Source organism: Mus musculus, chromosome 3 (genome assembly GCF_000001635.26).
Source record: "Mus musculus strain C57BL/6J chromosome 3, GRCm38.p6 C57BL/6J".
Lineage (NCBI taxonomy): Eukaryota > Metazoa > Chordata > Mammalia > Rodentia > Muridae > Mus > Mus musculus.
The window spans coordinates 79236994-79260765 of record NC_000069.6 but is presented as its reverse complement, the minus strand read 5'-3'; the positions used below and the strand labels follow the sequence as shown (position 1 = coordinate 79260765).

The window sequence follows — 23772 nt, the reverse complement described above, 5'->3', positions numbered from 1 at the left end:
TTTCTGTCTCTGGAATGTTTTCAGGGTTTTAGAAGTGCTAATCACTTGTACCTCCACTATATATTTTTAAAAATTAATGTTTCCAGTAAGTTTTTTCTTTTCTTTTTTCTTTTTTTCTTTTTTTGTATGGTTCACACTTAAGTCATACAGAAGGGTGCATGGTGGAAGTTTCCTCTGCCTCCTGGAGGCACTGCATAGTTCCCACTCCTTTTGTGATGCCACTATAGGTGCTTGTGTATTCTTCTGGAGTCTTCCTTCCCAGCCACAGTGCATCTGCAGTGTACTCTAAGCATACCTTGCTGATTTAGCAGAACGTATAGTTTGAGGACCTTTCAAGATCAGGACACGAGGAGCTTCAGAGACAGCATAGTCTAGATTTGTCGTGATGCTGCAATGAGAATACCTCATGTACACACTTCATCTATTTCTGCAGGGCTACAGGGCCTTTCTAGTTTTTGGTATTTATAGTACTATCATTGAATTAGGATCTCTCTCTCTTTCTTTCTCATATAGCATTTCAGCTAAATTGGTTGTAGTTCGTGTAAAAATCAGATGTAACTTACATGTGATTCAACTGTGTGTGTGTTTCCTCCTGTTGAACCCAGTGTCTCACATGTGCCGGACAAGTACTGTACATCTGAGCCATATCCCCAGCTTCTTCTAAATGGAAGTGTGAAAGTCTATGTGTTTATCACATGGGTTTGTTTGTTTGGTTTTGGAAAAGTGTTTAATGTAGGCCAGATGAGCCTTGAACTCTCTCTGTGTAGTTAAGGGTGACTTTGAATTTCTGTTCCTCGTGTCTCCCCTCCAGAGTGATAGGATTACAAGCATATGGTGGTGTGTGTGTGTGTGGCACAGGGGTTGAACTCAGGACTTTCTACTTGCTAGGCATGTTTTCTAAAACTAAGCTACGGTTGGTTATATTTGTTGTGTTCCAGCATCTGGGGAACTATATAGACGCTGTCACAACCAAAGACATTCTCAGCCTCTTGAAAAAGTATCCTGTGTAGGTTTTGTTTTGTTTTTTTTTTAAATAGTTAATCTTGCCAAGTCCTGTCTGGTAACCATTGATCTGATGTCTATCTCTATAGTTTAAAAGGTGTCATATATGTCGGGCTGGGGAAATGAATAAGTCAGCAAAATGTCTATTGTACCAGCATAAAGACCTGAGTTTGATCCCTAGCACCTATATAAAAAGCCAGCCTGGCACCGTGTGTGGTCTCAGCTCAGCATGGGGCTGTAGACACAGAAGGATCCCTGAATCCCTGGAACTCTTTGGCCAGCCAGCCAGTGAGCTGTAGTTCAGTGGGACTCCCTGCTTCAGATCAGTAAGCTAGAGAGCACCGCTGACTTCTAATAGTTGGTTTTCAGGATAGTCACAGAAACGCAAAACCATCCCAAGGCTAATTTAAGAACATTTTTCATCAGTGTGAAAGCAAAACCAGTCTTCCTGTCCACTTTTCCCATTTCTGGGCATTTCATGTGCGTGGAATGACTTAGCCTGTTTTATAAAATAAGCAGCATGATTCCTTGAAGCAGCTGCTGCAGAGCACACATCAGCAGCTCGTTCCTCTTAAGAGACAAAGAATAATTTAGTGTATGAATATACTATATTTTGTTTATCCATCTCAGTCAATGGGCATTTGGGTTGTTCCTACCTTTTGGCTCATAGGAACAACGCTGCTATGAACATTGGCATTTTCTTAATGATTAGTGGTTGGGAGGACTGGTGGAGTATATAGGCCAGTGGTAGAGGTGTGCCTGGCATGCATGAGGCCCTCATTTTGACGTTCTGTGTCAGAAAAATGGGGAAATTAAGAATTGATTACGGGAATGTGCTCGGGGATCTATTTCTTGTCTGTGAATGCCATTTCAGACGTTCGGACTCTTCTTAATCTCTTACTTTGAAGTACATTCTGGTTTACAGAGAAAAGTTGCCAAGGTGATGCGGAGGTCTGCTATGCCTGTGACACAGTTTTTCTTCTGTTAATACTTTGGAATGTATTTATCAAAAGAGAGAGATGAGTATTAGGCTGATAAGCACTGTTGCATTGGATTATAGCTTTGGCGTTTACCAGTTCTTCTGTAAAGGGGTGTGAGCTGGTCACCGTCCTTTTGGGATATGGCTGCTGCTAGGTTGCTCGTGCCTCAGTGGATAGCCAGTTTCACACCCGTGTGGATACGGGGAGAAATAATTGGACTCAAGGGGCTTGTTACCAGCCAAATAGAAGGCTGGGAGGGTGGATGGTAGGTAGGGGACACGGGGAGTTGGAAGGAGTTAATAGCAGACGGTTTTGATCAAAATACATTGTGTATATGCATGAATTTTTCTGCAAATAGTAAATATTATTTAAAAAACATTTGGGAGGTGAGTATACCTTGTACTGGGAGGCAGAGGCAGGAAGGATTGCTGATTCCAAGCCAACCTGAATTACAGAGTGATATACCTCATGTTACAAATCAAACCCCATATGCTGTGTGTGTTTCCTTGATTTTGAGATTATTTCTTTACTCTCAATGCAAGTATGTTGCCAGATAAAAGGCTACTTTTTTAAAAGGAGTTGTTTTATTTATGTAGACATATATATGCATGTATTTATGTGTCGTTGTGTTTGCCATATGTGTGTGGGTGCCCAAGGAGGCCAGAGGAAGGTGCTGGATCCCTTGCAGCTAGAGTTACAGATGATTGTGAGGCACTTACAGAGGTGCTGGGAACCAAACTCAGGTCCTCTGGAAGAGCAGCAAGTGCGCCACTAAGGGACAGTTTTTTTTAAATAAAAAAGATTCTTATTCTTATTTTATTTGTATAGGCATATTTCCTACAAGTATGTACCACACATCTGTGTACTACACATGCATGCATGGGGCCCCTGTTTGACAGAAGGTAGTGTCAGACCCTCCAGCACTGGGGTTTCAGACAAATTGCCACATGGGTGCAGGGAATAGAATCTGGGTCTTCTGGAAAAGCAGCCAGCCCTCTTAACTGCTGAGCCTTGTCTAGCCCCAGTAAAGGCTACTTTTTAACTTGGAAAAAGTTCTGCAAAAACAATTTCATTTGTAACAGAGTTATTATTGATCATAGTGTTTTTAAGTCAAATCAAATCTATACTTTAAATGTTGGTTTAAATTACTTAATATTAAAGGTTTTCCGTCTTCTTCACGATGCAGTAGGCGAATTGTGTTCTAAACGTTGGGGGAAAAAAACCCATATATTTCTCTCATCCACCTTGGTTTTTGTCAGTGTGTTCCCAGGAGAACATTTTCTTGTTGAATAAATGCTCTATGATGTGACTTTTTGACACCTCAGGAGATCCATGGTAGACATGAGGCTGTGTTGCACATTGAAAGGACCTAAGAGGCTTGGGAGTGCGGCTCAGTGGTACAACATATGCATAGCATGCATGATGACCTCTGCTCAACTCCCAGCACACATCTAAAAACCCTTTAAGATCAGGGTGGGGGGAGGAAAGAGTCTGGCCTGGAACATTTGGTACTAAAACCAGACGTTTTACATTTTTTTCTTTTACTGTGAATGTCACTACAGAAATATTTATACGTAGGCAGATGGTAATAAATATTTGCTACTCCTATGAGTAGTTGTAACATAAATCATTTAAAAATGTTCACAGGGGGTTTCCTTTGTGCCATGTTTTGTAGCTGCTGAGGATACAGATGTGACTATCAGGAGGCCTGCCGGTTGTAGCACCTGCCTGTTGTAGTGAGGCAACCACATCTGCATGAGATGAGTAGTAGCCTGACAGATGCTAAGCGCTGTGGAGACAGTGCATGGTACCGAGTGGTCTTTGGATGAGTATTGAGTGCCAAGGGAGCCTTATGGACAGAGGGCACAGAGCCTGGGGTGGGGATGTCAGGTGGCCTCTTGCCTGATGAAGAATGGATGCTTTGGGGCTAGGCAGTGTGTGGCAGATGGGAGACAGTGACATTGCTGCTAGTAGGAGGTCTGATTATGAAGAGTTTTACTCTTACGGACTTTGTTGGTAGAACCGTTGGCAGGATCTTGGTGAACTGCTAAGTGAGAAGACATCAGTAGGAAAGGGCTGCAGTAGGGACACTTATGTGCTGTCTTAGTTAGGGTTTAAATGCCTGAACAGACACCATGACCAAGGCAGTTCTTATAAAGGACAACATTTAATCGGGGCTGGCTTACAGGTTCAGTGGTTCAGTCCATATCATCAAGGTGAGAGCATGGCAGCGTCCAGGCAAGCAAGGTGCAGGAGGAGCTGAGAGTTCTACATCTTCATCTCAAGGCTGCTGGGAAAAGACTGGTTTCCAGGCAGCAAGGATGAAGGTATTAAAGCCTACACCCTTTAATACACACCTGCTCCAACAAGGCCACACATCCTAATAGTGCTACTCCCTGGGCCAAGGACATACAAACCGTCAAACGTGCTGATATAGTTGCCCTTGTGACAGCAAGTAGGACAAGCTGGAAGGTCACTGGTGGGATATGTAATGGAGGCAGCACAGACAAGGATACTAGATTTGGGTGTGAGAGAAAGATGTCTTAAGAAAGACAGACTTGGTGGACTGACAGGTTTGCCATACACTGGAGAGAGGCCTTCCCAGATCAGGTGGAACGATTATGGTAAACCAGTTTAGTAAAGCTGGGGTCTTAAGAGGCTGGTTTTAATCCAGGATTGCTTGTCCTTGCGAGCTCTTGGTTTCCAGTGTTTGGGCTGTGAGAGAAAAAATTTACATGCACCTCAGGTTGTTCATAATTTAGAATAGTGAGGGTTTTGGTAGCAGCTATTTAGCTGTGTTCAGTGCACCTGGAAATCTCGTTGAATGTATTATTTAATGCTGTTTCAGGACTTCTGTTGGTTTAAGAGATATACTGTGTTGGTCTGCTTGGCTTATCATTACAAAAATGCCATAAATTGGTTGGCTTAGACAACAGAAATTATTTTCTTCTAGGCTTTTTGGATACTGGACCCTCATGCAGGAATCTGGCCAGTCCATGTTGTGGAGAGGGCCTTTGGCCTGGTGTGTGGACTGCTTCGTTCTGTGTGGGCACATGCTCTTTCCTTTGCTTGCAGGTGCATGGAGGGAGAAAGTATGGGAACAGATTTTCCTGTGTCTTTCAAAAAGAACAATGACCCCACTGGACGGCTGTCATGACCTCAGATTCCTCCTCAGGTTCTTACCTGAGAATGTCACTTCACATATGGTTGTCCAGTCCGGGCTTTAAAGAAATGGGAATTATAAATACCATGGTAGCAGTTTTAACTGTTGGGGTTCTTTAGCATTCCCTGTGTGTGAAAGTGAACAAGTGGCAAATTTTGGGGGGGGGTTCATATTTTAGGTGTTCTTCTAGGAAACGGAAGTGAGTTAGTGAAAATGCATTTATGACCTGGGCAGGCCCTCTGAATTTCCGAAATGCTCACGAAATTGTTCATTTGTTATTAGCATTCAGCCAGTGTGCTGGAGTCTCAGGTTCTGAAGTAGGGTAGATGTACGCGCATACAGATTCAACTGTTATTAGTTTGCATAGCATTTTCATGTTGTAATTGGCCTTCACACACACTGAATTACTAATTAGTATAATCCCGATAACTATAGTTTAATTTTATCACAGAATGTGGCTTGTTATATTAACTATAAGTTTTCTCCGAGGACATACTTTTTTCCAACTCTTGTTGGAAGTAGATTTTTTTTATTCCTCACATAGTACATCCTGGTTATGGTTTCTCCTCCCTTTACTCCTGGAGAGATGCTTGACCAGAAGACGTTTATTCTTAGCGGTTTATCACTTTCAACTCAGTCAATACCCTGCTGGAATGAGAACCCAATCTCATCTAGGATGGGTAGAGGTGGGCTCACCCTCTACACACAAGCAAAGATGTAAATTGGACACACATATGTTAAAACACAAGAAACCAGCCATACACAGTATTTCCTCTTTTTTTTTTTTTTTTTTTTTTTTACTTTTGAGACCAGAATTTCCGTGGCTTATCCCGGCCTGGTGTGTTGCTGAGGATAACCTTGAACCTCCGATCTTGCTGCCACCTCCCAAGTTCTGGGATCACAGCCTCTGCCGTTGTAAGCGGTTTGAAGTGTTCCACTCTTCATAGAGAGTAGCAAGGGGGACTTCATAGTTGAGTGTCCCAAGCTAAAGTTGTGTGTGCTGTATGTCTAGTTTGGCCATAGTTTTGCCCTGCCACATTGAATACGGTTTTATCTCTCAGCATTTGAAAGGCAGGCAGGTGTGTGGAGGAGGGAGCAAAGGCGGCACGCCTGGTCAGACTCCTGGTGTCTTAGGGTTTTACTGCTGTGAACACACACCATGACCAAGGCAACTCTCATAAGGACAATATTTAGTTAGGGCTGGCTTACAGGTTCAGAGGTTCACTCCATTGTCATCAAGGTGGGAGCATGGCAGCATCCAGGCAGGCATGGCACAGGCAGAGCTGAAAGTTCTACAGCGTCATCTGAAGGCTGCTAGTGGAAGACTGGCTTCCAGGGAGGTAGAATGAAGTTCTTAAAGCCCACACCCACAGTGACACACCTACTCTAACAAGGCCACACCTTCTTCAACAGGGCCATACCTTCTAATAGTGCCACTCCCCGGGCAGAGCATTTACAAACCATCACACCCGGTGTAATCTCTGAGTAATGGGGCTTCTGCTTTGTCCATAAGCATTGTGAGTCAGCTGACAGTGTTAGGAAATGGACCTCTGTGAAGGAGCAGAATTTCTATATCCATGTGGTACCCCATGGGCATATCAAGTTGTCTGAGACCACTGAATTACAGATAGCAGGGTGAGTGTACGGGCCATGCGGTCCTACATTACAGTTGGTCCTTATGCATTGAAAGGATACACCTACCCGTTTAATTGTCACAAAGTTTTATTTCCAAAATATAAACAAAATAAATAGGGCAGGATATTGAAAAGGTTTCATGAAAGAGTCTGAAGCTGCTTGATACATCTGGTCAGGCGGCAGCTTTAAGTCTCAATGACAGAGTTCTAGGACGTACACATTTGTACACCTGAGGCCCCCTAACCCCTGCCACATGCTAAGTGCTTGTGAAACATACCTGTGTGCTAGGAACCGAGATCATTGCATGGTACAGGGAGGCTGAAGCACAGGACCAACCGTGCTTGCAGGGTTCCTGCTGTAGTGTGGGCGTGCAGTGTGCTGATGCAGAAGAATGAACACCTCAGAGTGCAGCTGAACGGCACAGAGAAACGGTGAAGTGAGCTGTTGCCCCGTCTCTGGGCTTTGTTCAGTCTTATTTCAGATAACTCTGCAACAGTTTGGCGAAGTGCATTCTATAGAGTAGAAAACACATGTTTAAAGGTAGAAGACAAGAGAAGATTCTAGAGAATTTTGAGCATCATTTCCTACACCATTAGCACTCTGTGCCATAGACCCAACCCGGGACACTTCCCCTAGTTAAGACCTCCCCCTCTGAACTGCATTGGTGGGACACTTCCACTTTTAATCCTTAAATCGCAAGGACATTGAGCTCAGTAGTGTTCTGTCCCTTTCTGTTAGTGTATGAGACGTAGGAGGTTAGGTGTCATCAAGTGGGCAGTGAACAAAGCCTAAGGTTTCTGCCAGCTGTAAACAACTCGGCATCCTGTTGTTTGAACAGAAATATCTCAGTGAATGTGTGTGTGTGCTAAAAGTAGATTCCCTCAGGTTTTTGTTTTTTTGTCAGAATAGGGGTGGAGTCATTGAACAGGAAGAAAAGGGATCCGGTAAACAGGAATTGCTGCTGAGAGATGGGTTGAGGGGAAGATGGGATCCTTGTGAGAATGAAGAGGGCCCTCCCCCACCCCCCTTCAGTCACTGCTGTGGGAAGAGACCTGAAGTTTGCTAGCACTGCATGGTGCAGCTCACAAGATTCGGAAGTTACTTCAGTTGATCCCCACAGATTAGGCAGTTGTGTTTAATTGTAATAGTCTCAGTGCTTACGCTGTGAGGCTCATTTTCTTAGTTTGCTTTTGTTTTTGTGTTTTTGAGACAGGGTTTCTCTGTGTCGTCTTAGCTGTGCTGGAACTCACTCTGTAGATCAGGCTGGATCCACCTGCCAGTGCCTCCCAAGTGCTGGGATCAGAGCCAGTTTTGTTGCTTGTTCTTTCTCTCTCTCTTTTCTTTTATTTTCAGTTTCTTTTATTACATTGTGTGTGTGTGTGTGTGTGTGTGTGTGTGTGTGTTTGTGTGTGTGTGTATGCATGGGCCTCATGTAGAGGTCAAAAGAGAACTTGCAGGAGTTGTCATGTGGGTCCTGGGGATTGAACTCAGGATGTCAGGCTTGGTGGTAAGTGTCTTTACTGGCTGAGTCCGTCAACATTGTCTTGTTAGGTAGCCAAGGTTGGTCTCACTCCTAATCTTCCCATCTGAGATCCACAGGTATGTGCCACCATGACTGGTTTTGTTTTTGTTTTTAATAAAAATATTTTTATTTTAGTATTGCTAGTAAAGTCTCAGTAGTAAGATAGCCATCTTTTTTAGTGTTTACATACATATGTTCAAGAAGGTTGAGAAAGTGGCAGGTGAGATACTTAAAAAACAATTTTATCTTCCCAAAAAAAGGAAGAAAAAAAAAGCAAGAAAAAGAAAGAAAGAAAAAGAAAAATCAAAACCTGAGACATCTTTCACTCTGGAGCAGCAGTTTTTGGAAGTTGGATATTAATCCCACTAATATTGTCATTTCTAAAATAACTTTGTGATGTGTCTCTTGAAATCACCAGATGCTAGGTTGTGGTAACAGCTCCATGTGTCAAAAACACCAAGAGTTCAGGGTGTGCTGCAGTCTGGGGAAACAACTGGATAAATAGGGTGGTAGTGTAGAGGACTGTTGTAATTATGGGGAAGCTCCGTGAGATGCTGTCAGCATCAGGTCCAGTAGATGAGATAGGAAACAGTATAAGAAAATGCTTTACTAGCCGGGCAGTGGTGGCGCATGCCTTTAATCCCAACACTTGGAAGGCAGACGCAGGCGGATTTCTGAGTTTGAGGCCAGCCTGGTCTACAGAGTGAGTTCCAGGACAGCCAGGGCTACACAGAGAAACCCTGTCTCAAAAAAACCAAAAAAAAAAAAAAAAAAAAAAAAAGAGAGAGAGAGAGAGAGAGAGAGAGAGAGTGCTTTACTATGAAGGCTGGGAGGAGAGAGTCAGCTGATGACAACTACATACATTGTTTAAGGAAATCTGTAAGCACTGATGTTGAATCAGTGCATACGTAAGTGTTCTCTCCATACAGCAAAAGTGTGTAAGTATTCAAAACGATTTTAAAGCAGTATGAAGAATGACTCCCTTCTGTGTGTCCATTCTCTAGCACCCTTTCACATACTTGAGAAAGTCTCATGATGCTAGTCATTTGCTTAATTACCTATTTTAAACAAATGGGATCATTCTGCATATGTAGCTTTTACCCTTTCGTATTTCTGTGAGCTGACCTGTCAGCGGGTGTGCAGCCTTCCTCTGCATGCGTGTTGTTTTGGCAGTCCTTAAGGTGGATAGTTAAGTATTTTCACAGACTTTGAGTACACATACCGTGTGCATGCATGCATTTGTAGATTGCCTTAGTCCGTGTTCTGTTGCTTTGAAGAGGTACTATGACCATTGCAACTCTTATGAAAGGAAGCATTTAATTGGAAGCTTACTTACAGTTTTAGAGGTTTAGTCCATTATAATTATGGCAGGGAGCACCATAGCATGCGCACAAGTGTGGCAGCAGTATCTGAGACCATTACATCCTGATCCAAAGACACACACACACACACAGAGACAGAGACAGAGACAGAGACTGAGTGAATGACTGGGACTGACTTGGGATTTTGAAACCTCAAAATCCACCCCTTAGTGACACTTCCTTCTTCAAGGGCACATTTCCTAATCCTTCTAATCTGTTCAGATAGATCTATTCCTTATGAGCCTAAGGGGGCATTCTCATTCAAGATACTGCAAAGATATATTTTGTGAGATGATTATGGATTCAATTCCTACTAGTGGAATTGCTGAATGTGTATGCATATATTTAATATTTTGCTAGATATTGCCACATGGCTCATGGAATAAGCAGTACCTATTTATATTTCTGACAACAGTTTGGAAGAATCCAACCCTGCAATGAATTTTAATAAACTTTCAATTTGGCTGATCTGAGAAATATATTAATGTTAGATAGCATTTCCTTGATTGTGATTTTGATGTATTTTCCTATTTTTTACTGGATGGTATTAAAAGGTAGTTTCAATAGTTTTATTTATTTCACCCAGAAATATCTATTTTCCTTTTATACAGAGAATGCTATTTGGAACAGCTTTTAAAGTGGTTTAATGTGGATATTTATTTTTCTTTCCTGTGATGTTATTTAGAACCTGTAGATCATAGTAATATCATGCTTTTTATTTCTTTCTTCTGCTAAAGTCAGAAGATAATTGATTTTTTTTATAAGTTTGACAAGTGAGGACCATTTTCTCACATATATTGAAACTCAGTAGATTTCTGATGAAACCAGTAAGCAGTTTATTTTGAAAATAAATTATGGGATGGAAAATCCTACAGGCACGTTGGCAAGTGGTTTGGGGCAGATGATCAAATATTTCAGTTCTATGTCTACATTTTTTGAGTCAGTTTCACACAACAGCTGCTGTGGGGGAAGGGCTGACTTAACTAGAATACTTTATGATTCCTTCAGAAATGGAAAAGAAATGTATTTGGTTACTGAGGGTAAAGTGTATTGCTCAATAAATAAAAGATCATCTTAAACAATTCTATAGTTTAGTTTTTTTTTATTTTTAGTATTTTGAATTAGTTTTCTATCTTAGTAATTGTAGTACTTATTAACAGTTTCTGGCTTTTTTTTTTCTCGTGCCAGGGTGTGTGTTAAGGCCCCGTGGGATCACCTTTGCTGTGCGATGCTCATCACCCACTTTCAGAGGCATGGAAGCACAGTGGTTGGTCAGGCTGCTGCAGTGGTCAGAGGTGGGGCTTGTGGACAGACTCAAGGCATGGTGACAAACCTCTGTAATCATAGCACATGGGTGGTTGAGGCAGGAGTCTAGTCTGAGCTCCATAGGGAGATGTTGTTTCAAAGAACAAACCAATACATAATGAAAAGCCCAAACCAAAATGGTTTTCAAGTGTTGTGAGAATGGATCCCAACAATAGGGAAGGGCGTACATTATTTGTTCACTGAGCCTGTTTTATCAACATAGATATTTATTATAAAAACAAGAATCCTTATGCATTTTGTAATAAGTCAGGAGGATTTTTTTTTCCTTTCTATTTCTGTTTCCCCTAATCTCCATATTTTCATTTTTTCTAATTTTGCTTTTGAAAAATGCTGGTGTTTGTTCTACTTTTGGTGGAAGCCTTTCCTGTGTAGTCTTGGGAAGTCTGTGGAATAGATGTGCATTGAGCTTTGTTTAGGGAGCTCTGGGGAGTTGGCTCAGTGATTAAGACCATTGCTGTGCATTTGAGAGGACCAGAGTTTGGAGCCTTACAACTCACATAAAAGGCTGAGAGTGTGTGTGCCCACTTGTTACCCCAGCACTTGGGTAGAAGACCCTTGGCACACCCTGGCTAGCCAGACTAGCTGAATGGGCGAGCTGTGTGGGTTTAGTGAGATACTCTGACTTGGTCAATGCAGTGCAGTGGGATTGAAGAGGACCCCCAGTGCTGACTGACATCTGCCCTCCACTGGTTTTCTATGCCACACACAGACTGTTCTGTGTGAAGAGCTGTAAGCTGTGTGATCAGCGTGGTTACCTTCACAGTCGCTGTAGCTGAGTCAGACGTTATATCTTCGTAAAACTGCTTATCAAAGAGGTTTTACAAGGTTGTTAGAATGACTTTTTAAAAACAATTGTTTCTCTTTCTCTTTTTCTTTCTTTTTTTTTTGTCACTGTGTCACACTGTAGCCCAGGGTAGCTTTGCTCTCTACATCAGTCTTCCTTCCTCCACCTTACAGTAGTGCTGAGACTTACAGGCTGCACCACAGCACACAGGGCCTCTGCATGCTCAGCAAGCATGCAATACATATATATACTAAGTATACAATGTTGGAAATCCAGTGTGGCTATGAGTTTATAAGTGATTCATGGGACACCCTAACTTTTATGGATTCACATTAGGTACAGAATGTAAGCTGTTGAAGAATTATTAAGATGGCCATTGGCGTATTTCGTTAACCAAGCTTGGATTGTATTAAATCCTACTGTTTCCTTACCGGTTTATCCTTGTACTCCGGACCCTTCAGTCAGTGCCTTATCTTCTCAGACGGCTGACTCTTCCGACCTGCGTTTTCTTTGACAACCTGAGGATTAGTGGTAGATATCCATCCTTTGGCATTTCTCTGATGTTTTTCCTCCTCGATGGGCCGTGGTTATGGGTGCTCCTGAGATCACAGATATAAAGAAACCACTTCCCGCTTCACATTGTTGGTGCAGACCATGACTGCTGGCTGAGTTAGCACTTGTCACGTCTCTTTCAGAACATGCCCTGACCAGAGCTTCTGTCCTTTGGATGCAAGTCTCTCAAGGGGTGGAGAGTTAAGCTTCCTTCCTGGAGGGAGGATGGAGCGTCCGTGTAGACTGCAGTACCGCATTTGAATTCTGTGAATTAGATTTTATTCATCTCAGCATGGATTTGGGCATAGTGACTCTAGATTATCACATTACATGGTATTTCTCACACTTTCCCAGCCCTTTCAGCGCATTCCTGTCCACACAGTGCTGTGGGCTCATTTTCCAGTCCAGCCCTAGGACCAGGGAGATCTTGAAAGAAGACAGGTTCTTTCTAGCACCAGGGTGCAGGGAGTGTTGTTGCTTCTGGGATGTTCCTTCTAGCATCCCCTCACAGAACCAGAAACAGATGTGCACAGACTGGCACGTGCTAAGTGTAGGTACTTGTGCTGTCAAGGCATGCATGACACTCTCTTATTTTTAGTTCTGTGCTGACAGGTAGCTAGTTCGGGACCCCACCCAGTGGGCAAGTACTCGTCCCGGAACTGTATTCCCAGGCAGCGGCTGGGCCTTTGAAGCTTCCCTGGGCGATTTTAATTTGGAGCTTAGTCTGAGGACTGCTGTTCCTCACTTTACAGAAACACAGATGAGGATGCCTTATTATTAAATATTAAAATCAGTCAATTGTATGTGCGCGTGTGCGCATGTGTGGACATGTTTGTGTGGCCATGTGTGCATGTGCGGTAAGGGGCCAGGAGAGTCAGAGTCATGTAGTAGTAGTCATGTCTAGCCACGACCTTGTGATCATCCTGCCTCAGCCTCTTGTCTTTCAAGTGCTAGGGTTATAGGCATGCACCACCATTCCTGGCTGAGTATGACATGGCTTAGTAATTGAGGAATATAGTTAGAGACTAGAGGGGTCCTTTTTCTTTAGATCCTTTTTTCTTTAGACTGAGCCTCCAGTGTCTGTATATGGTGAGGAACTATCAGCACAGGAGGGCTGAGCTTTTCCTGGCATGTATAGCATCCCCACCCCCAAACCCTGACATCGAATCTTGCTGTTTCTTTAAGAAAGGATCTATCTAGACTTTAGAAGAAAGGTAGGGCGTTCCAGGAAGGATGCTATGTAAACTTATAAGTGAAGGTTTGATTTTAAATTCAGTTGAGAATTAGCCAACTTTACAATAAGGTGAACACATTTCAGTACGTGGAAGGAAGGAAGCATATATGTTAGCTGTTTGTTTAGTGTTTGAGGGAACAAAGAACTGTGCTTTAATTTGTTACACTGTTTCTAATCCTCTCAGTCCCTAAGTGCTGCCGCTAACAAGGGCATGCACGCTGGCTGGTAGATAAAGACTTACCTTTTAATAGATGATTGATAGTCTCCTTTAGACAGGAGTGCTTTTAGTAAGTTGGGGCTATTCTAGCTCCAGGATCTTAGGGTTCCACTGCTATTAATATATGATGTTATAATTTAAAGAAGTGAATGTTTTCTCCTAGCGGTCAGAATTCTCTGTGGACTAAATAGGAGACTGTCAGTCTGTAGTAGGCAGGTAGGATTTAGAAAGGACAGTTACAGTAGCTGGTTCCTTCCCTTACTGGAACCTCTGTTATGTGGCTTTTCCTCTTTGTTCTCTAAGGAGGAAAGGAAGCAAGCACACTGTATTATCGACTAACACACTGCCTTGAACATTTCCATCTTCTGAAATGCTTGCACTCGTAAGTTGGTTTTGTTTTGGGGAATGATTACATCTGGTGTCACCAAGTGCAGATTACCATCGCTGCTCCCCCTCCCCCCCCCCCCCCCCGGCCCCCCAGCCTTCACTTTAGATTGCTCCAGAAACAGGGGGTTACTTCAAGCACTTAGAACTAGTGGTTGGTAATGCAGTTTGTCTGTCAGTGTAGTGAATTTGTTTAGTAAACCGTTTTTGGTGATAGCAGATTGAATTAATGATCAACTAAGGACATAGCAGACTCCTTCCCTCCCTCCCTCCTTTCCTTCTTGTTATACTGGGGATTGAATCTAGGGCTTCATACATTTTAAGCCACCATCATACTACAGAGCTAAATCTTCAGCAAACACCCTCCCCACAGGTTAATTTTAATTTTGAGGTAAAGTCTCACTGCCTTATCCAGGGTGTCTTGAACTGACTTTGTAGCCCAGAAGGGTTTTGAACTTGGATCTTGTCTCAGGATGTGATTACAGGCGTGCAACCCAGGCACAGCCCAGAAAAGCGTTTATATATATATATATATATTTGGAGTCAGGTACAGAGAGAGATTTATGACTCGCTTAGGCTCTCAGAGAAGACTCTACTCTAGATTCAGGTTCCTTGCTGTTTAAGAATTCTACATTTGGGCCAGTGAGATCACTCCAAAAGTAAAGACAATTGCCCCCAAGTTGACCTGTGTTCAATCCCTGGGCTCCACATGGTGGAAGGAGAGAACTGACTTCCTCAAGTTTTTCTCTGACTTCCACATGCACTGTGGCAAGTGTATATACCTGAGTATGTGTGCACCCCTCCCCCAACAGAGAAATTAGTGTTGAAAAGAAATTGTGCATTAGAGCAAGTGAATGGAGACAAGTTCTGCTTTGGTAGAAATTAGTGGTAGGAGTGTGAAGGTGATCTCAGAATCACAGGCACATTTTATTTGTCCAGAAACCAATTATATAGCTTTATGTAAACACATAGTATATAAACCACTCTCTTGGTTTGTAAGTATATATACACATATGTGTGTGTGTACATGTGTATGTATGTGTATGGAGGCACGAGGACCTTGGATGTTGTCTTCAGCTGTCCACTTTTTTGTTTTTGGTACAACATTTCTGATTGGCATGGAGCTTGCTGATTTTGTTAGATGGATTGAACAGTAAACCCCAAGGATCCTCCTGCCTCAGCCTCCCTAGTGGCGGACTCACCGCAGCTGGCTTTAAAGAAGAGATTTAAGGACATGTATTAATTATGTATCATAATGGGTCTCACTGTGGCATTCTCATGCATGTATCTTGATCTTATTACTCCTCACTCCCAGCCCTCTCTTGTCCCCCTCCCCCTCCTCCTGTCCTCCTCCCAGCTCACCTTTCTGTCTACATTAAAGCCTTATAAAATATGTGTGATGCAATGAGTTTCATTAGAGTTGTTTACAGGATCATGGCTACCTTCTGAGTGGTTACACTACTGGAGCAAACATGTTTTCCACCATCAACCTCGAACCTCATACAAACCCTTCCAGAGGGGTGGGGTCCTGTGAGCCCTCACTCTTTTCATGACATCACATCAGCTCAGGAGCGTATCAGTTCCCATGCTTGGAAGTCAGTGTTCCTCGAGGAAGCCTCTCGCTCCTCCCTTTCCTGAAGCTCTTACATCCGTTCCACTCTTTTCTCTTGCCTTGTTCCCTGACCCTTAAAAGTGTGATGCAGATGTTACACTTATAGTCGGACATTTTAACTAATTTAGTCTCAGTCCTTGGACCAGTTTTGAGTCTCTGCTGCCTCTGCTGACCACTGCCGAAGCTAACAGAGTACTAACTGAAGGTTACAAACACAGTTATCTGGAAGACAATGAGATGATTGTTCCAGGTCCATTCGGCAAAACCCCAGCCAGCGTCCCCATGACCTCCTCAGCCACAGGTTTCTGTCTGGATTTATATCGTATCAGAGGTGAAATCCCTTATGTGGAGAAGGCACCCAATGCAGTTGGGAAGTGTTGATGACCGCATTTCAGCCTTGCCACTGTCGCGCTAGTGGGTTCACCTTACTTGGCTTACTCAGGATTGTTGCACGTGAGTCATGTCCAAGTAATACTGTTGCCGACTTTCCTCCCCCGCAGCCTGCATAGCACCTTCCAGGGCTGGGAGAGTTAGCCACTAAGGGAGGAAGCCTGCATAGCACCTTCCAGGGCTGGGAGAGCCAGCCACTAGGGAGGGAGCTTCCAACCCAGTTCCTGCTCCAGATCCCTAGGTCCTTCCACCAAGGCGTATTTGCCTGCCCTTTTTTAAAATGTAGGTCCTGGGAGCTGAACTCAGGTCTTCCTGCGTGAGCAGCAGACACTTTATAGACTGAGCTATCTTGAAGCCCCCGTATAAACTCCTTCTCAGTAGCTTGTGTTTTTAAAGCACTGGTGTTCAGGTGAAGCAATAGTGGATATTTATTTATTTTTCTAAATTCTATAAGAACACCTATAACTTCCATAATGCAGACCCCAGAAATGAACACAGAAGGCTTTTAATAGGTATAACTACTAGGATTCTCACACTGAGTATAGGAATGACTTTAGTCTATAGTGAGTCTGTGAGGCTTGTTTGGAATCATACATAGGTGAGAAGAAGCCGAGAAACTTAGCATTTGAAGCCCAGTATAAACTTCTTTTAATTCATCTAGTACGCTCTGAGGTATATGTGATACTTTGTGTATACGGCTATTCTCACCTCAGGGAAATTAATAAATTATATCTTAGGCATGTGCTACTCCAAATAATGTGCTACTCCAAATAACAACAGAGGTTCTTACAAAGAGATGCTATATAAAACCAGACATTGTCTTGATCTTTTGGCTATGAGCTCAGCCGTATAAGAGTCATCTCTCCAGGTCTACAAAACAGACATTATCTTAAGTCATATTCTCTTAGTGGCTTCCTTCTCCTACTCAACGGCATGGTTATTCTGAGACCTAGCATGCAGACAAAAGGTCAGAGAGAAGACTTGGGAGGTTTCCTTCTGCACTGGTCACTAACATGTCCTAACTAGAGGAGGAAACCCACAGCAATGACAGTACAGTGTGAAGAAGGTTCAAGGGCCAAATCCTGGTGCTGCTTAGTGTTGGTTACAGGAATGAAAAGAAAACAGCACGCGCTGCTCAGAGGCTTCTGGAAGCTGCTGTTCTCCTGCCAAGGAGTTGTAGCTCGGTACTTTTCTGAGATCACAGAGGTTTCTTTCAAGTCCATAAAGCTCTGGAAAGAGCGTCAAGCCCCATGTCTAGCTACATGGTAAATAAAATGAACCCATGTCTCAAGCTCTCATTTTCCTTCTGCACAAGAAACCCAAGAACTGCTGACGGCGTGACGGGTGAAAGTTCTATCCAGTAGTTTTACTTTTGTGTCTTGATCCACAGTCGAACGCTTACCCATTTCTTTATTTGCTTTCCCTTGTTTTGACAAGCGTAGGACAGCAGTTCTCAACCCGTGGGTCATGACCCCCTTGAGGGTTGATATTTACATTGTGTTTTGTAACAGTAGCAAATCACAGTTGTGAAGTGGCAGCAAAACACCTTTGAGGGACTGTGTTAGAGGGACTGTGTTAGAGGGACTGTGTTAGAGGGACTGTGTTAGAGGGACTGTGTTAGAGGGACTGTGTTAGAGGGACTGTGTTAGAGGGACTGTGTTAGAGGGACTGTGTTAGAGGGACTGTGTTAGAGGGACTGTGTTAGAGGGACTGTGTTAGAGGGACTGTGTTTGTTAGAGGGACTGTGTTTGTTAGAGGGACTGTGTTAGAGGGACTGTGTTTGTTAGAGGGACTGTGTTAGAGGGACTGTGTTAGAGGGACTGTGTTAGAGGGACTGTGTTAGAGGGACTGTGTTAGAGGGACTGTGTTAGAGGGACTGTGTTAGAGGGACTGTGTTAGAGGGACTGTCTCAGCATTAGGGAGGTTGAGAACCACTGGGACTTTAGAGCTGCCTAGACTCTAGGAAATTAAGAAAAATGAGTGTTTTGACATTTCTTCTGTGTGGCCTTGCCTTAAGCAGAGTTAATGGAAAGGGCTGAGCTGCTTTGTAAGAAGTGCCAGGTAGGGAAATAGGCGGTGCTATCTGTGACTCTGGTGGGGCATGACTGGGCATTATTTATTTTGATGTTTTCCTACCCGAGTCAATTCTTTATTGATGTCAGAAGTTCCTGGAACCCACATGTGTGATCCTGCATGAGGCAGGAACGTTCTACTTTTCAGGGACTGAAACCACGACGACCGGGTGCAGGCTGGCAGGCCGGGGCCACAGCTGATTAGTAAACGCACCCTGTGTCTCACAGGACACTCATTCCTGAAGCACCGTGCCATTTTTGAAAAGCAATATATGTTCTTTTCTTTTTATGGTTGCAAGGTATAGAGGGTGTAAGACCAGTTTTGGAAATAACACTTTTGTAATATTGCTCTAGAAATTGAGAAAAGTACTCACAGATAAAATATCAGGATCCCCCCCCCCACCCCCCCCAGGAAGCTGAAAGTTTAAGTTATCAAGCTGATTAGATTTCGTTCATAATTTCTCCTTCCTTGCTCTCTCAAGATTTGAACCTGAATGCATCTGTTATCACCAAGTTAGTTATGGCACCTGGTAGTGTCAAACTCAAAAAAGCCAAGCAGTATGAACTTTTATGTCCTGTTAATATCCCGGAGAATCAGAAAGCAGAGGCAGGCCAACCAACAGCGCTTGCTTCCAGGTCAGACAACCAGTGAGATGCCAAGTACCTGTGGGCTCGTGTTTATTAGAAATACAATAATGTATAAGAAAGAGTTGCCATAGGCAGAAAGCATTCTAAGCCTGGAAGTTGGGCTTGGCAAAAAAGGTTACACAGAATTCAACAACAACAACAACAACAACAACAACCTTCTTGCCACCGCCCCCCCCCAAACAAAACAAAACAAAACAAAACAAAACAAAACAGTCTTCAATGGCCAGACATACCTGGGTATCCATGAACTATTAGATAGAGTTGATGAGTGGCTTAAAGAGGCAGTTACATTTTTGTGCTGGATAGGACCCGATGTGTAAGATCTAATTGGAAACATAGAGATTGTTCATAACATAGAGGATCTTGAATTAACAGAGTCTGGAAGGAAAGGAAGAAATTTTATTCTGGATATTTGTATGTTGGAAAGATACAGTTTGAGAATGTTAGATGATATCCACCTATCACCTGTGTGGTTTGGGCCAAATTAATGTCTGAAGTCACATATTTATATCTGCAAAATAGAGCCTTGAAAGAATCTACTTATAAGACCCCTTCTCAAAGATTGAAAAGGTGGCCAGGCAGTGGTGGTGCACGCCTTTAAACCCAGCACTTGGGAGGCAGAGGCAGGTGGATTTCTGAGTTCAAGGCCAGCCTGGTCTACAGAGTGAGTTCCAGGACAGCCAGGGCTACACCGAGAAACCCTGCCTCAAAAAACCAACCAACCAACCAACCCAAACCAAACCAACCAAAAAGATAAAAAAAAGGATCAAAAAGGCCTCTTTTCAAACAGGTGGCATTTATCCCTGGGCTGAAGATGAGTGGTTTAGTAAAGGAGGGCGGAAGAACTGTGACACAGGAGGCTGATGGCTTCAGTGCTCCGTTGCCTGGGGAGGCATTTGAATATGACATGGGGGCTGGCCTCACTGCTGCTCACTTTATTTGACTCTTCCAGATTCTTGGACTGTGTATTCAAGGTGAAGAAAAGATACTGTGTAGTTGTTCCCCATTCCTAGACTTTGGAATGTCAAGAAACATTTGCAGACACCATTAACCATGAGGCTAGGAGGGCAGCTCTGCCCTTTCCTTGTAGGAGTCTCAGCTGCATAGAGCTGAATGAGGGCGAATAAAGTTGCTGTCACAATGGTGAAAAGCTGGATGGTTGAGTGGCAGCTAAAACCTAGCAAGAAAGCCGTCTGCCAGGGTTGTTGCCAAGCAAGTGGGAGAAAGCATCACAGTATCACCCACTGTTGAGGGCACTCCCAAATGAGGTGCTTATTATGTTCTTTATGTTTTAGTTGGGAGTTAGAAGCCAGTGAGGTCCTTCCAGGTTTTGGAGCCAGGCCTTTTGATTTTGACCATGTCTGGGAGCCTAGATGAATACAGTAGCTTTGAATAGAAAGCGTTTTACAAGACATCATGGCTGTCATCTATTTGTGAAAAGGAGTTCTCCGATAGTGTTGAGGAAGATGGAAGAGTCTGGAGACAGCAACTTCTATCTCTCTATCCCTGTGCTTTTGCTTCTTCCTCCAAAAGTCAGCTTTCTCATTTGGGTTTTGAAAATCCAGTGTTTCTGCTGCTAGAGGTGCCTTGCCTTAGGAGGGAAATCCATTGAGTGACGGATGCAGTCCTTTCTTGAGTGCCTGCCTAGGCTTCCCTTAGTGATACGCTGTGATTTAGTTGAAGGTGTGAGCAAAAAAAAAAAAAAAAAAAAAAAAATCCTTTCTTTATGGACCATCCAGAGACTACCCCATCTGGGGATCCATCCCATAATCAGCCACCAAACCCAGACACTATTGCACATGTCAGCAAGATTTTGCTGAAAGGACCCTGATATAGCTGTCTCTTGTGAGGCTATGCCAGTGCCTGGCAAATACAGAAGTGGATACTCACAGTCATCTATTGGATGGAACACAGGGCCCCTAATGGAGGAGCTAGAGAAAGTATCCAAGGAGCTGAAGGGGTCTGCAACCCTATAGGTGGAACAACATTATGAACTACCCAGTACCCCCAGAGCTCATGTCTCTAGTTGCATATGTATCAGAAGATGGCCTAGTCAGCCATCAGTAGAAAGAGAGGCCCATTGGTCTTGCAAACTTTATATGCCCCAGTACAGGGGAACACCAGGGCCAAGAAGTGGGAGTGGGTGGGTAGGGGAGCGGGGTGGGGGAAGGGAAGGGGACTTTTGGGATAGCATTTGAAATGTAAATGAAGAAAATATCTAATAAAAAATTGAGAAAAAATCCTTTCTTCTTCAGCTTGCTTTTTATGAACGTTTTATCACAGCAACGGAGAAGCAAACTAGGAAACAAGGAAAGGGCGATCTATGCTCCTCTTCATTTAACTAGATTTGTGTAATAATACTTTGTCATCACTGAGAAGGATAAAAGTTTACCAACAATATTTTCAGAATTGGATCTGAGACTGAAAGAAGCAGAAGTTGTCTATAAACTGCTGCTGTTTTAGTTTCAGTTTCAAGGTGTTTTCGTTTGTTGTTTTCGCTTTGGAATCTTGCTAATGCCTCCTTCCTTTACATTGGTTGACAGCGATAGCAGTAGCTGTAATAGCCAATCGTAAGTGCTTCGTGGATCTTACTTCATTTGGTCTTAGCAACACTCTATACCAGGCTAGTTACCATCCTTATTTATCTGCAGTGGGATGTGAGGATGGAGGTGGTAAAAAGCTCTCTCAGAGCTTCTCAGTGGTAGTCAGGACTTCACATGGCATCTGGTGCAGCATGCTTCCTCCTGGCTCCTACCTGCCACCTCTACTGTTGGCTGTGCCTTTGCGCACTCTCTCTCTCTCTCTCTCTCTCTCTCTCTCTCTCACACACACACACACACACACACATATACACACACACTTATGTAGTTGTGTGTACGTGTGTGTGTTGGTGCACTTGTGTCATGGAGGTCAGAGGAACAGAGAGAGGAGTTTTGTGTCCTGGGGAACAAACCCAGACGGGCAGACTTGCTGGCAAGTGCCTTATCTATCAGAGCACCTTGCCAGCCCCTTCCTTCATTCTTTTCTTTGTCTTGTGCAGCTGTTTACAGCATGAGATTTGCATTTAACAAATTCATAAGCCCAGATTTCCAGTTTATGGCAGATTTGTCCTGGCATCAATATCTTCTTGGGAAAATTTCTCTTCTTCTGATAAGGGTTCTCATACTGGTGTCAGATTACATATGTTTCCACAGAGACTGCCCACAGTGGTATTTTGTTGTCCAAGCAGTCTAACGCACACATAGATACTTTCTTACATATGTATGGTGCTGATTTTTGTCTAATGCTGGGGATCAGGCACAGGACCTGGTATATTACAGGCTCATCAAGCAGTCTATCACCAATCTCAGCCCAGTCCAGCCCATGAGCGCTATCAAAACATATTTTGAATTAGTTTTAAACACTGAAAAATTGCTCATGTAAATATGACAGAGTAAATGACAATGACCTGTTTCAAAAGGATTACACTGCCGCAGCTCTGAGGAACTGCCTATTTGTCAGCCTGTTCACCAGTTTCTGTTTGCTACTCTCTTGTAGCTTAGCCGGTTTTTCCTTTTAATTTTCAGAATTTGGAAATTCTACCACTTGATCACTTCTTAGGGGTGAAACACTCTTAATTGGTGGTGGTGTGAATGTACCATAGGGCTCTCACCTTACAGACCGGCATGCTATTTATAGGTGGAAGCAGCTGCGCCCTTCTTCTCTGCTTGGGATGAGCTCCATTGTTTCAGAGCATCAGGTGGCTGCCCCTGTGGGAAGGAATGAGGCAATCATTACACAGACACATAACTCTCCCTTTGGCCAGTGGGGCTTTATTCATCTGTTGGGAAGGAGAGTCCCTTCTGCGCTAGCATCTAAGCCAGAAATGAGGCAGTGAACACATTAGCTACACACTGCTTTGTTTCTCTGTCTAATTCAATGAGATTACATAGAGGATGTCACTTACACAGAGTGGTGGTTTGTATGTGCTAGGCTCAGAGACTTATTAGGAGATGTGGTGTTGTTGGAGTGGGTGTGGCCTTTTGGAGGAAGTGTGTCACTGGGTGTGGACTTTAAGAACCTCCTCCTAGCCATGCGGAAGCCAGGCTTCTCCTAGTGACCTTCAGCTCAAGTTGTAGAACTGTCAGCTTCCTCTTTGTCGTGCTTGCCTGGAAGCTGCCATGCTCCCCGCTTGACGATAATAGACTGAACCTGTAGTCAGTCCCGATTAAATGTGGTCCTTTATAAGAGTTGCCTTGGTCATGGTGTCTCTTCACAGCAATGGAAACTCTAGTTAAGACACACAGTTAACTACAGAAACATTTTAAATCAATGGTTCTCAACTTATGGGTCAAGACCCCTTGGAGGGTCGCAGATCAGAGATCTTGCACAGCAGATATTTACATATCATGTCATAACAGGAACAAAATTACAGTTTTGAAGTAGCAACAAAATTTCATGGGTGGGGGTCACCATAGGCTCCTAAAGGCTCCCTGCATTAGGAAGGTTGGGAACTACTGTTTTAAATTGTATTTAGGAAATTTACCTTTTACCTATCACTCTTCAGTTTCCCTTAACTACTGAAAGTTGCGTTTTTATGGAAAATGTCAGTATATTTAGGGACAGCCAGGCATCATGCTTCCCATGTCCCATTTTAATCTTAGTTCTCTGCCAAACCAGGAACCTCTGTAGCTCATTTTATAGAGGAGAGAGTTGATGTAATTGCCAAGGTCAAAGCACTGATACATCCTAGGGCTAAGTGTTTCTGGTTTTAAATTTCATCTCACAACACAGGGTTGTTACAAGTGTCTGTGGCTGGAGCTTCATTTATTATCATTAGCAAACATGAAGGAAGTGTGTTTTCATGCTTATTACATAGCTTGCAGGTCTGTGTCAAGTATATGTTCTTCA

The 23772-nt window shown here is 43.3% G+C and overlaps 1 protein-coding gene and 1 long non-coding RNA gene across 4 annotated transcripts in view; one reads left to right on the top strand and one right to left on the bottom strand.

The window, feature by feature from the left end:
- The window catches only part of Rapgef2 (Rap guanine nucleotide exchange factor (GEF) 2), a 224035-nt gene that overhangs the window by 25780 nt on the left and 174483 nt on the right, over positions 1 to 23772 (top strand). The window lies entirely within an intron of this gene.
- The window catches only part of 4921511C10Rik (RIKEN cDNA 4921511C10 gene), a 40995-nt gene continuing 24075 nt past the window's right edge, over positions 6853 to 23772 (bottom strand). Inside the window, exons 2-3 of the long non-coding RNA NR_045502.1 lie at positions 12205 to 12589; positions 6853 to 7292 (exon numbers count right to left, since the gene is read on the bottom strand). This is a non-coding gene — a long non-coding RNA (RIKEN cDNA 4921511C10 gene). The remainder of the gene's footprint in view (positions 7293 to 12204; positions 12590 to 23772) is intronic.